At 49.0% G+C, this 14197-nt stretch overlaps 1 long non-coding RNA gene across 1 annotated transcript; it reads left to right on the top strand.

Moving 5' to 3' along the window:
* Nucleotides 1-2035: 2035 nt before the first annotated feature.
* On the top strand, nt 2036-13676 carry LOC309339601. The gene is made up of 3 exons (XR_014155485.1): nt 2036-2222; nt 2339-2471; nt 13588-13676. It is a non-coding gene; the product is annotated as an uncharacterized lncRNA (long non-coding RNA).
* Nucleotides 13677-14197: the final 521 nt, after the last annotated feature.

Below are 14197 nucleotides of genomic sequence, written 5' to 3'. Positions count from 1 at the left end.
GGTCATGTGGCCAGCATAACTAAGCTGCTTCTGGCAAACCAGAGCAGCGCACGGCAACGCCGTTTACCTTTCGTGCAACAAGAGCTCACCCCGTTGCAGGGATTCGAACCGCGACCTTCTGATTGGCAAGCCCTAGGCTCTGTGGTTTAGACCACAGCGCCACCCGCGTCCCTTAACAAAGGGCTAGGTATCCATTAAAGAGGAATAGATTTAAAATTATAATGAAGGAACGCCTACTTACACACTGTGATTAACTTCAGAGGCACCCCTGTGAATACCTCTACCACCTGAGGTGAGGTGTCTGAGGGAGAGATCCAGTGATGACTGATCCCTCAGGGCAAATGGGGGACTTCCCCACTGACCTCAGGCTGACCAGCCAGCTCCCACCTGCCTGCCTTCTTACAACCAGTCTTGGTGGGTGGTACTGTCTGTTCAGTTTCCTCCTCCTTAGTCTCAGTGTTGCCTTGGTAGAACTCAACAGGGAAGAGGACAAACCTAGAATGAGTTGGCTCCAACTTCTGTTGGTCACTCTGGGTGATGAACTGGCTGGACACAGAGGAATGGTGGGAAACACCAGCCAGAGAATCCACAGGGGAAGAAGACTCAGAGCCAGGTCACTGGTGTTGGGACAACGACCGACAAGTGGTTAGAGGGAGAAAAGCGAGAAGACTGGGGGGAGGAGGAGGTGTTGGAAGCTGAAGAGGCAACACGGCTTAGTGAGCAGGGGGAGTCTGTGGCAGAGAGAAACGGAGAAGGAGAAGGAGAAGTGGAAGCAGGACAGGAAGGAGGCCAAGGATTGGAGATGAGTCCTGCTGGTCAAGAAGCCAGGGTGTCTCCCCCACTTGCTGCAACAAGCTCCCTTTCCTCCTGGTTTCCCAGAACCAGAAGTGGTATGAAGAGGGATGAGCAGAGGCAGGCATGTTGACGGAGTCCGAGATTGCTTGGGAAGGAGGAGGAGATTTAGGCAGCTGTGGGAAGGCAGAGATCTTCAGACCTACTGAGAAGAGATGCTGTGCTCGTTAGGCCTGGTTCCCCTGAGCAGGCCTTGTTTTTGCTAATAAAGAGTTAACTTCACCTACTCCGTGTGATTTATTGCTGGCTGTCTCCCTGACACCCTGCTCCACTAGTTCCAATAGGTACAAGCCACCACTGGCCTTCTTTGTTGTGGCACCCCATTGGTGGATCTCTCTTGAAGGGAAGGCTCTCCAGGCTGCATCCAAATATGGTCCCACTTGTGTATGTGACCTACGAAGAATTATGCACTAGGTTACTGTCCACGCTGAGGTATTTGAATGGATTTATTTAACTGAATAAAGAATTCTTTGCTCTTTTATGAAAAGCGACGGGGGCGATTTTATTCCTTTTTTTCAGCTCACATACTTAAAAGCTTCTTTCAGGTCAGATCCGGGAAGCAGGGAGACACGGCTGGTGGTCCCGAGTGAAGTCCCAAGTGGATGCTTCTGCACATCTCAAAGCCGCCACATGATCTGGCAGAACTCACCTGGTCTGATACTTTTAGTTAGTGCCAAGGAGTGGATTAGGACTGGTAAACAGCTGGGATTTTGCAGGTCGGGGAAGAAGCAACAGAGGAAACAGCCAAACAGTGCCTGCCTATACTGAACTTCTTAAACTTCCTAACATTAGTAGCCTCTTTCAGAAACTCTGCATACACTCAGACTGGAGACAGGCACGAGTTTTTAAAGAGAGTATCAAAGGTGGTATACTAGAGGCAAGCATGTCTTGCAGCACTTACAGGTTTTGCAGATGGTCATAATGCTTCAAAAACTTGGGCTGGCCGACAAGGATGATAAGCGGAAGTCTTTCCTGGATCTCAAACAAAGACCTTTCTCATCCTCTGCTAGGCAAGGGCCTAGCTATATATATATTTTACATTCAGATTATATCTCACCTTTTTCTCCAAGGAGCTCAAAGGTGGTGTCCACGATTCTCCTCCCCATCAATTAATCTTCACAACAACCCTGTGAGGTAGGCTAGGCTGAGAGGCAGGGAGGGGCCCAAGATCACTACTTCAGCATGGTGAACCAGTTGTGCTCCCCTAAGTCCTCCTCTGGTGACTAATTTCAGTTTTCCTTCCTTTCTCATAACACTTCTCATAATCTTGTGGTCCCCCAGTGAAGCTGAATGTTGGAAGAAGACCAAGGGCAGATAAGAGAAAGGACTTCTTCCAAGCAGCACATAGCAAACTGTGGAACTCAAGTCAGGTGAAAACACCCCTTGCATCACCTTCATCGTGTAATTCAGAGTGTGCACATAGGCACTGTGTACCTCTGGTGCGGAGAAGGTGACCAGATTTTTTCTTCCTCTTTCATAATACTAGAACTCATGGATATCCAGTAGAGCTAAATGTTTGAAGATTCAGGACAGGTCAAAGATAGTACTTTTTCACGTGGTGCGTAGATAGACCCTGGAGCTCTCTGCCACAAGAGGCCGTGATGGCCACCATCTTAAAGGTAAAGGGACCCCTGACCATTAGGTCCAGTCGTGGCCGACTCTGGGGTTGTGGCGCTCATCTCGCTTTATTGGCCGAGGGAGCTGGCATACAGCTTCCAGGTCATGTGGCCAGCATGACTAAGCCGCTTCTGGCGAACCAGAGCAGCGCATGGAAACGCCGTTTACTTGCACTTTGACGTGCATTCGAACTGCTAGTTTGGCAGGAGCAGGGACCGAGCAACGGGAGCTCACCCCATTGCGGGGATTCGAACCGCTGACCTTCTGATCGACAAGTCCTAGGCTCTGTGGTTTAACCCACAACGCCACCCGCGTCCAACTTGGGAGGCTTTAAAAGAGATTGAGACGGATTCATGGAGGAGAGGGATGTCAGCAGCTACAACCATGATGACTATGGGGAGAATGCTTGGGACCAACTTGCGGGTTTCCCACAGGCATCTTGGTGGCCACTGAGAGAACAGGATGCTGGTCTAGCCTGATCCTTCAGCCTGATCCAGCAAGCTCTTATGTCCTTAGTTTTGTTCCCAAACCTACTGAATTGTACAGGGGCAACCGTGAGAATCCAACACAATAACCACACCAGTCCTTCTTAGCCATCTGTGGTTTGCAGACTGGGAACGGTCGAACTAACTACGCAAACTCATCAGGTTGTTTTTTTTAAGACCCTTTTTGCTTGCTTCAAGGAGCATTCAATTGGGGTTGTTTCAAATTAGACCGAGAACTCTATGTGAACCCAGTACTATTCCTCCAGTTAGGATAACTTGGTGTGTTTTTACCTCCCTAATTTTATTGGAATCGGCATAAAGAGGACACTCAAGTTGCTTCGTGCAAGAGACATTCTGCCTATTAAAACCAGGTTATCATAAATCAGCATGTGCTACTGAAGCTAAGTCGCCAAACACGTTGAAACTCAAAGAATCCATTCAGAGCTGTGTCCTTGCAGAGCCGTGGCAATATATGCTTCCCAGGACCTTGTTTACTGGTGAATTCCATTTCCCCAGATGTGTGCGAGTTTCGAGGATATGAAATTCTGAACAGGGGGGATGGAGAATAATAACTTGTTTGTCCAATCTGTGGAGGGCTGCTCAGTGAGATCAGGCTGAGACATTTGGCCTGATGAGTTGAAGGGGTCCATTGCTGTCTGCTCATCTCTAAGCAAATAGCTTAGGACATTAATGGAAAAATTTCACCGTAAATTCTGCCCTCCAGCATCTCCTTTGGCTCTCGGGAACTCAAAGGGAAATGAAAATTAGCACATCCTGGTAAACATCTCCTGAGCGGTCATTTAGTTCTGGACAGGTATCACATCACAGTGTGCACAACCCACCATCAGCACAAATAATAGCAAGGGACAAGTCTAGCCTTCTGTTTATGCTAGAGATTGGCTAGATTTTGTCAGGATTCTGGAAGAACCCAGAAAGCATGGCTTATTTGGTGGCTTCACGGCCTGTTCCAGCAATATAACTCAGTTGGTTAGAGCGTAGTGCTGATGACACCGAGGTTGCAGATTTGATCCATGTATGGGGGCAGCTGCATGTTCCTGCTTTGCAGGGGGTTGGACTAGATGATCCTCAGGGTCCCTTCCAACTTTACAATTATATTATTGGTCCCATATTGTGAACTTTATATGCATCTTGCTGCAGTGCTGCCTGCTGTCCCAATAATTTCACTGCTTTGTGTGCATTCCCTATTGAAGTGAATGGGAAGGAATGTTGTGGCACATTGAAGCACACTATGGGGGATCTGGATTGGGCAAATGAACATGCCTGAAATCATGATGGTGATTATCATGAGAAAAGAGATCCTGTATGTAATTAACAGCTACTCTTGGAGGATATATGGAGGCCTAGAAGTTGGTTATACACCCTCCCTTAGGGAGCTCAACTCCTGCTGAGATTGTCCAAGTGTCTATCTTCATCAACACAATTAAAAAATTCTCCTGCACTAACAAGGGCCTGTCCCCAAGAGGAAGCTATTTAGCAGCCTGGTAATTTTAGCGACGACCTTGTGTTGATTACAAGTTGCTATATTAGTAAATCCTTTCTGAAAGGCAGCTGTTGTTTTGGCATTAACTCCTTGACTCCTAATCAGCTGTTTGTTTACTAAATCCCAAGGCAATTAAAAAAAGGATCCCTGTGTCAAGACTACGCTGGTCTGGTCAGTGAATGCTTCCACAACAGAGGTATATTCATGAGAAATCTAATAAGGGAGAAGGCGGTTAGACCCGATCCAGAAAGTTGTAAGTGGCAAGGGAATGGCAATCAATGTGCAATTCCTTTGCTTATAAGCAGTAATTCTGTAGATAGGTCTGTGTTGGGACCCATATGGGAATTCTGTAGGATTCCCATATGCCCCCTTCAGTAGTGACGCAAGAAGATTTAAAATATGTGCAGAAAAATAATATAATGGACCCTATAAATAGTAGTATACCCAGTCCTGTTATTCAAGAAAAACGGGTGCCAAAACTCACCATGAACGAGGCCTCCCTTGTGCTCTCAAAATGGCAACGGTGCACACCTGAGAGGTGCCTTAACTGAATTTTGGCAGGTTCCGGATGAAAAATAAAAAGCCCTGAGTATATCTTCAACATCTCTGCAAAGCTTTTTTGATGGCTTTTTAATGGTTGACCCTCTTGATTTCCTGTTGTAAAATATATAAAGTGTGGTTAAAATTCACACACTGAAGTAAAGTTGCCAACCAATCCGAAAGATACACTTCCCGGTGACGGCAACTTCCTCTCGCTCCCAGCTTTGAGGAAAGTTGCCTCAAATAAAGCAAGGGGCAAGGTCATTTTTTCCTCTACCTATTTCCCTGAACCCCACCCCCCGCAAGCCGCTGTCTATTAGGTGAATAGTTACAGATAGGTAGCCGTGTTGGTCTGCCATAGTCAAAACAAAACAAATTCCTTCCAGTAGCACCTTAAAGACCAACTAAGTCAGTTCTTGGTATGAGCTTTCGTGTGCATGCACACTTCTTCAGATACACACTGTGTATCTGAAGAAGTGTGCATGCACACGAAAGCTCATACCAAGAACTGACTTAGTTGGTCTTTAAGGTGCTACTGGAAGGAATTTGTTTTGTTTTGACTATTAGGTGAATAGACAGCTATGTACTGGTCTATGTCCTCAGATATGTCAGAAACCACCGGTTTCACCACTGGGTCTACAAATAAAGAGAGAAGACTACAAAGGATAGGCTTTGCCCTTGGGCCTTCCAAAATACGTTCCTGCCAGGTGTTGCCCAAACCATGAGACCTCCTTCTCCACAGCTGTCGTGGTTATATAGCTTTGGACCTGCTCTGTACTTCATCCCTCGGATACAAGTGGTTCTGCCCAGAGGCACTGGCCACTTCCAAGAAGATTTGGGACCCAGAACGGCAAAACAGCAACTGTAATCTTAGAGTGCTAAACAGCAGAGCAGGTGTATAAATCTGCCTCCATTTCTGGTCCACCTGAGGCCAAGGTCTCAGTGTGCCTAACTAGTCGGTAGGCCCTGTGGAAACTGGACACTGAACCAGAGCTCAAATGTCCCGATGTGGCAAAGGCATAAGGCCACAATGGCTCCTCTCTCCTGACCCCTTCCTTAATCACTGTGGATTCCATGACACTAGCTGAAATTCCCTCTTGTACAAAATGATTTAAGGTGCCCTTCTGTTCTGGTAGGCCACTCTAGCAGAAACAACATCCTCCTCGTCTTCTGCTCCACTGAAATATTTGCAATGTATGTTTACTTGTAAGTAGGATGTGTGTAGGACCAAAATGTTAAGATCTATCTAGTGTCTCGGTTGCAAGTGACCACCCTTTGGAAGGCTTTGGCAGTATTTTGGCGAGGGGGAGTGCTATGGTGTTCTTTCTTACATTCCTATATTGGACACAAGCTGCATCCAGATTGCTTGGGAACTCCAGTTTGGCCGCTCCATTGCTGTCACTTTTTTAAAACCTCAGAGGCATCTTTAGCACACCACCATTTTTGCTCTTTGATGGCCACCCAAAAAGCAAAGCAACGGGGTGGGATTCAAACAGCAGAGTCTTCTAGGTGCAACGCTCAACATATTATCTTCTGGACCACCCTGGCAATGATGTTTATGATGCAAGTGTATGATTACATTAAATATATAACTCCGAATGTATACATCTCTTGTGAGAAATACAACTTTCCATAGCCTGATTTATGTCTATTTACAGTGGTTGCATCTGCACTTTTGCACTTCTCTCCAGCGTTGTTGATTGTGGGTTGTTGTTTTTTCAAACCCTGAGGATTGCCGCTAAGTCATTACTCAGCGTAGACCCACTGAAATGTAATGAGCAGGAGTAACTTAAGGCCATTGATTTCATTGGGTCGATTCTGAGTATGACTTACCTAATGACAACCCTAAAAGACATATAGCTGTAGTTGGAGGCTAAGTCAGGGGCCTTCCAGGCATCCTACTAATTGAGCAGAGGTTAGATTATATTTTTGCAAGCCACCCCAATCTCCGAGTGTTGCAAGATTCCAGAGGTTACAGGCACTTACTCAGAGTTTGGTTTCCTCAGAATGATGGACAATGGAGACTGTGGTGTCTTTGTGAGATATGGTTTGTTTACACACATATATAACCTGAGCCTATGATGGAGGGGCTCACAGCATTAAGGTCTTGTTTCTCCAATAGCCCCACAGCCTTGGATTCAAACAGAAATCAAGCATGCCTCTCCTTCACAGGCTTCTGCCTGCCTCCTGCTGCTCCTAGGTCACACACACAACACAGCGCTGGCTTTTGTTCTTCTAACTGATAGCCAGTTGAGGGAAGGGGGCCCACCCATTTGCCTTCTGGCATGGAGCCACTTCCTTTGTTACCTTAAGGACCCATGTTGTTGTTGTTTAGTTGTGTCCGACTCTTTGTGACCCCATGGACCAGAGCACGCCAGGCACTCCTGTCTTCCACTGCCTCCCACAGTTTGGTCAAACTCATGCTGGTAGCTTCGAGAACACTGTCCAACCATCTCGTCCTCTGCTGTCCCCTTCTCCTTCTGCCCTCCATCTTTCCCAACATCAGGGGTCTTTCCCAGGGAATCTTCTCTTCTCATGAGGTGGCCAAAGTATTGGAGCCTCAGCTTCAGGATATGTCCTTCCAGTGAGCACTCAGGACTGATTTCCTTCAGAATGGATAGTTTGATCTTCTTGCAGTCCATGGGACTCTCAAGAGTCTCCTCCAGCACCATAATTCAAAAGCATCAATTCTTCAGCGATCAGCCTTCTTTATGGTCCAGCTCTCACTTCCATACATCACTACTGGGAAAAACATGGCTTTAACTATACGGACCTTTGTTGGCAAGGTGATGTCTCTGCTTTTTAAGATGCTGTCTAGGTTTGTCATTGCTTTCCTCCCAAGAAGCAGGCATCTTTTAATTTTGTGACTGCAGTCACCATCTGCAGTTATCATGGAGCCCAAAAAAGTAAAATCTCTCACTGCTGTGATGGGATAATGAGCTGCTTGTGCGTAAAAGCTTGATCCCTCTGGGGTTTGGCTGGTCATCCAAACCGAGGCACTAACGGAGCTCCCAAAGCATGACTCCGTCAGTCGCTGGTAGTATCTGACAGTGGGCGTCTACGGAATTTACGCCAACATAAAAGCTGTTTGACGGACATGCGCCTTCGTGACTCTCTGCGTGACAGTTTCCGGCGAAGGGTGGGAGTTCCCAACGGGGGTCCCGTTACCTCTCCACTACTCTCACTGGAAGCATCCCAGAGCCTCCCCTCCGCTGTGACTCCTGCACTCCCCCTGCTGGTTCCCTCTTCTGCTGCAGATTCTCTCCTATTCTCCTGGAGCCTGTCCACCACCTGTCTCTCCGATGGCAGTTCCCTGACATCCACCTCCCCCCCAGGGCCCCCTTCACCCCCTCCCGCCTCCTCTCCCACTGGCGGTGAGGGCGGAAAGCCCCTGAAGGAACTCTCCTCGTCGTCCGAGGATTCTAACACTTCTAGCCACGGCGTACCGTCTCTCTCCCCGTCTTCCTCTTCTTCGTCGGAGTCGGCTTCTTCACCCACCCCTGACTCTGGGAACCCTTCAAACTCTCCTTCCTCATCGGTGGTCCCAAAGTGTTCCCTTCTAAATCGTGCCACGGGTTGCGGTTTTCTTGGGAAACGCTGATGAAATGTTTCTATTAAAACCTCGTCATTGACTACCTCTGCTGGTACCCAAGTGTTTTCCAACTCTACTTCCCCCTCCCATTCTACCAGATATTCCACCTGATTCCCCTTCCACCTGGAATCAATGATTCCTGCCACGTTCATGTCGCGCTCTCTCTCTTCTATCACGGGCGTTTGGGTGGCCTCTCTCTCACGCTCCCCTCACTCATGTCCCTCTCGGTACGGCAACAGTAATGACCTGTGAAATACTGGGTGTAATTTCATGTGACTGGGCAGCCTGAGTTTGAATGCCACTGGGTTGACCTGCTGTATGACCTCAAAGGGTCCCAATCTTTTGGGCCTCAATTTCTTACTCCCGCCCTTGAACGGTAGCCCTTGGGTGGACAACCACACCCGGTCCCCCACCCTTATAGTTTCACCTTCCCTCCTATTTCTGTCTGCTTGCTTCTTATATTCTTCCTTGGCTTTCTCTAAGTTAAGTTGAAGCTGACGGTGGATCGCCTCCATCTCTTCAAAAAAATATTCCGCCGCCGGCACGCTCCACCTCTCCCCTCCCTCTCCTGGGAATGCCCGGGGGTGACACCCATAATTTGCCAGAAAGGGACTCATCCCTGTGGACACGTTCTCCGCGTTGTTGTAGGCAAATTCTGCTAGAGGTAACTTATCCACCCAATCATTTTCTCTGTCTTTTACATAACACCTCAGGTATTGTTGTAAAATCCCATTTGCCCTTTCCGCTTGCCCATTGGTTTCTGGGTGCCGGGCAGTTGAGAAATTGAGTTCTACGTGCAGTAAGCTCATAAGTTTCCTCCAGAACCTGGAAGTAAATTGTTTCCCTCTGTCGCTCAAAACCCTCAAGGGGGCGCCATGCAACCTAAAAATATGTTCTACAAACAACTTGGCGGTTTCCTCCGCTGTGACTGCATGTGAACAAGCTATAAAATGACACATCTTGGTTAATAGATCTACCACCACCATGACAGCTGTTTTGCCTTTGGATTTTGGCAGGTCCGTCATAAAATCTATGGATACTGCCTCCCATGGCCTTTCGGGTGTGGGTAAGGGTTGTAATAGCCCCGCTGGCGCCACCCTCTCTCCTTTCGCTCGCTGGCACCTGTCGCAACCCCTGACATATTCCCGTACGTCCTCCCTCACCTTGGGCCACCAAAACTCCCTGGTAACCAACCACATGGTTTTGTGCTGTCCAAAATGTCCCGCTGTGGGGCTGTCATGCAACTGCTTGAGTACTCTGCTCCTCAGTTCCCCGTCGGGTATGTACAGTGCCCCTTTGTAATACAACGCCCCGTTCTTTTCTTCAACCCCCCCTGTGTTCTCCTCTGTCCTCCGGAGCTCTCTGAGTTTCTCTTGGGCGTATTCATCATTCTCAGTACCCTCTATCAGTTCCCTCTGCCCCACCAATGCCGCCCCACACACCCAGCGGTCTTCAGGGATTACATGCCTTGCCTCAGGCGCTCCCTCCCCCTCTAATTACTCAGGTTTCCTGGAAAGAGCGTCCGCCCTCACGTTCTCGGAGCCGGGCACGTAACGAATCTCAAAGTGGAATTTGGAGAACTCCTGGGCCCATCACACTTGTCTCTGGTTCAGCACTCGGGCTGTTCTCCAGTATTCCAGATTTTTGTGGTCAGTTCGGACTTGAACCCTGTGCTGCGCCCCAATCAGCAAGTGCCGCCATTTCCGGAATGCTTCATGAATGGCGAGCAGTTCTCGGTCGTATACTGTGTAGTTCCTCTCGGATTTGTTCAACTTCCGCGAGAAGAATGCACACGGTCTCCATTCAGACGTATCTTTTCCCAGCTGGAGAAGAACGGCCCCCACCGCTCGGTCTGACGCGTCAGTCTCCACTCTCATTGGTTGTTGTAGATCCACGTGCAAAAGTTGCTCTTCCGACGCAAACGCCTGCTTTAAGCGTTCGAACGCCCGCTGCGCTTCTTCCGTCCAAACAAATTTCTTTTTGCTACTAAGACAATCCGTGATGGGCGCTGTTAAATGGGCAAAGTTTTTGATGAACTTCCTATAGAAGTTTCCGAAGCCCAGGAACCTTTGCACGTCCTTCTTGGTCTTTGGTGTTTTCCATTCCAGTACCGCTTGAACCTTGCTGGGATCCATGGCCAATCCCTTGTCAGACAACCGGTACCCCAGGAATTCCACCTCCTTGGTATGAAACTGACACTTCTCCAGTTTCACCCACAGCCGGTTTTCTCGCAGCTTGCTCAGTACCTCTCTTACATCTCGCACATGCTGCTCCTCATTGTCTGAGTACACCAGGACGTCATCTAAGAACGCTACGCAGTTCTTGTAGAGCAGTGGCCCCAGGACGTGATTCATGAATGATTGAAAGCAGGCGGAGCCCGCTTGTAATCCGAAAGGCATAACGAGGTACCCAAGGGGGTGAACATAGTGGTCTTCCACTCATCCCCCTTTCTCACACGTATCAAGTTATATGCCCCCCTAAGGTCCAGCTTGGTAAAAATTTTCCCTTTTCTCACCCGTGTTAGAATGTCATCAATTCTAGGCATAGGGAAAGTCACTGGTTCTGACACTGCATTTAGGGCCCTGAAATCACATACAAGCCTGGGCTTGCCCGTGTTTTTTTTGTCCACAAAGAACACTGGGCTGCCCCCCACCGCTCGTGACTCTCTGATGAAACCTCACTTGAGATTCTTGTCAATGAACTCCCTTAACTCCTGCATCTCACTGTCTGACATTGCATACAGCTTGCCCACTGGCAATTGTGCTCCTGGGAGTAAGGTAATTTGACAATCAAAGGGTCTGTGCGGGGGCAGTTTATCTGCTTCTTTTTCGCTGAATACGTCAATCAAGTCAGCGTATTGTGGTGGCACCCTCCCCTTGTCCATCACTTCCATCCCTGCTAGAGTGGCCCTGGCGCCTGCCTGAGCCTCTCCCTCCTTGCAGTGTTCTAGGCAATGTGCTGATCCAAAGGAAACCACTCTCTGATGCCAGCCTACTAGCGGATCGTGTAGCGCCAGCCAGCTCATACCCAAGATAATAGGAGCTCCTCCCAAGGTGGCTACGTTAAACGCTATCAGTTCTGTGTGTCGTGCCACCCTCATTATCATTGGTACAGTCTGTTGGCTCACTTCTCCTCCCAACAGCTCCCTCCCATCAATCGTGGTAACCTGCAAAGGCTTACTCAATGGGATAGTCTGTATCTGGTGTTCAGCTGCAAACTCTTTGCTCATGAAATTACATGAGCTACCTGAATCCAATAGTGCTTTTATCTTCAGTGGGTGTCCGTTTGCCAGTTCCAGCAACACCTCTATCACAAGCGCTGGTCTTGGAGGTTCCGGCGTGGGCACATTCATTACTCCCTGGCCTGGCTGCTGTGCCCTGATGTTGGCAACCAGGCGTTGGCTTTTACTTGCTCCGTGATTTCTTCTTCCTCCTTCCCCCCAACAGTTCCCGCCATCCCTTGCCATTCCTTCCTTTGCGGACAGACTCTGGCAAAGTGACCTGGCTGTTGGCAGAGATAGCATCTCTTGCCGCTCTTTCCCTCCTTCTTCCGCCCTTCACTGGTGTTTGAAACTGCGCACGCGCGCGCTGTTCCAAGTTCCATCGGCTCTGCTGGCGGGAAAGGCTGCTCCGGAATCTCTGGAATGCGGAAGTCCTTCCAACGTTCCCCCTTTCCTTCCCGCTTTTCCATAGCTCTAGCCTCCTGGCGTGCTCCTATGGACAGCGCTGATTTAGTCAGCTGATCCATAGACTCCGCCCTAGGCGCCCGGGAAAGTTCATCTTTCACTGCCGGAGAGAGACCTTCTTCAAACAGCATTTGAATAGGTTCACTAGCAAGGTCCCACCCAAGTCTATGAATCAGCATGGTGAACTCAGTCCAGTACTCACGTACAGATCGGCTCCCCTGTTTACACGCCATTAACTGCCTGCGCACCACTCCCTGCTCGATCTCGCTGGAAAACATCAAGTCCATGGCGCGAAAAAACTTCATTGTGTCCTTTAAGATTTCATTATTGGCTGCCATCAGGGGCCGAACCCAGTCCTTCGCCCCTCCCTCTAGATGGCCAATCACGTACGCCACTCTAGAGTTCTCGTCGGGGAAGTCATCAAACAGTAGATTGAGAGCATATTGCATCTCTGTCCTAAAGGCTTGATAGTTCCAGGGATCCCCCCCAAATTTCTGCACCAATCCAGGCACCCGTCTGGCAAGTGGGGTGGTCTTCCCCTTATCTGCATCTTGAGCCCTCCTCTCCTCGAGCCTCGCCGTTTGCAGCGCCAGCTGGACCTCCAACGCCCTGTACCTTTCTTCCAGGCTTGGACCTGCTCCAGCTCCAGCTCCTGCTCCTCCGGTTCCGGCTGGTTCGCTCATGATGCCTTCTGCTTGCACAAGCTGCTTTCAAAGACTGTCAGATTGCTGTGATGGGATAATGAGCTGCTTGTGCGTAAAAGCTTGATCCCTCTGGGGTTTGGCTGGTCATCCAAACCGAGGCACTAACGGAGCCCCCAAAGCATGACTCCGTCAGTCGCTGGTAGAATCTGACAGTGGGCATCTACGGAATTTACGCCAACATAAAAGCTGTTTGACGGACATGCGCCTTCGTGACTCTCTGCGTGACAGTTTCCGGCGAAGGGTGGGAGTTCCCAACGGGGGTCCCGTTACCTCTCCACTACTCTCACTGGAAGCATCCCAGAGCCTCCCCTCCGCTGTGACTCCTGCACTCCCCCTGCTGGTTCCCTCTTCTGCTGCAGATTCTTTCCTATTCTCCTGGAGCCTGTCCACCACCTGTCTCTCCGATGGCAGTTCCCTGACAACTGCCTCCATTTCTTCCCCTTCTATTCTTCCCCTTCTATTCTAAGGACCCATACTTAGGCCATTATTTAGGCCTGGCTAGTCCAACAATTGAACCCTTGCTGGATCCAGGAATTAAGAGGGACCTAGGCCCACGCAAACTCACAACACTATCCAGTCTTTATTGAGCACTCATCCTGATTTGTTTGCAGGGTTATATGGCAAAGAATGAGGATTCGTCCTGTATTCATCTCTGATTTGCTTATGGGGTGTTATGCGCCTTCCGGTTAGTCATTCAAGAGGAGGAGGAGTTTGGATTTGATATCCCGCCTTTCACTCCCCTTCAGGAGTCTCAAAGCGGCTAACATTCTCCTTTCCCTTCCTCCCTTCCTCCCTCACAACAAACACTCTGTGAGGTGAGTGGGGCTGAGAAACTTCAGAGAAGTGTGACAAGCCCAAGGTCACCCAGCAGCTGCATGTGGAGGAGCGGAGACGCGAACCCGGTTCCCCAGATTACGAGACTACTGCTCTTAACCACTACACCACACTGGCTCTGACAATCCCCATCGCTTTCCAAACTGGAAAAAGTCCAATTCTTCTTTTTTAAAGTGGATTTCCTGCACTAGGGGGACGGAGCCCTTTAATTCAGTTTACCTGTGGAAACCCAACGTTCTTGCTTAAATCCCACAAAATAGTGATAAACAGGAGGCGTCCTCTGAGTCAGTCTTGAAGGATTACCTCACTTTACTCAAATAATGCACCACAAAAGGCCTCAGAATGGGAGTCCCCTTACATAGCATGGACATCTTCAGTATAGTCTAA

The sequence above is a fragment of the Podarcis erhardii genome (genome assembly GCF_964252035.2).
Source record: "Podarcis erhardii genome assembly, chromosome: 3".
Lineage (NCBI taxonomy): Eukaryota > Metazoa > Chordata > Lepidosauria > Squamata > Lacertidae > Podarcis > Podarcis erhardii.
Note: the sequence above shows the minus strand (reverse complement) of the source record. Positions and strands in the feature narration are given on the sequence as shown.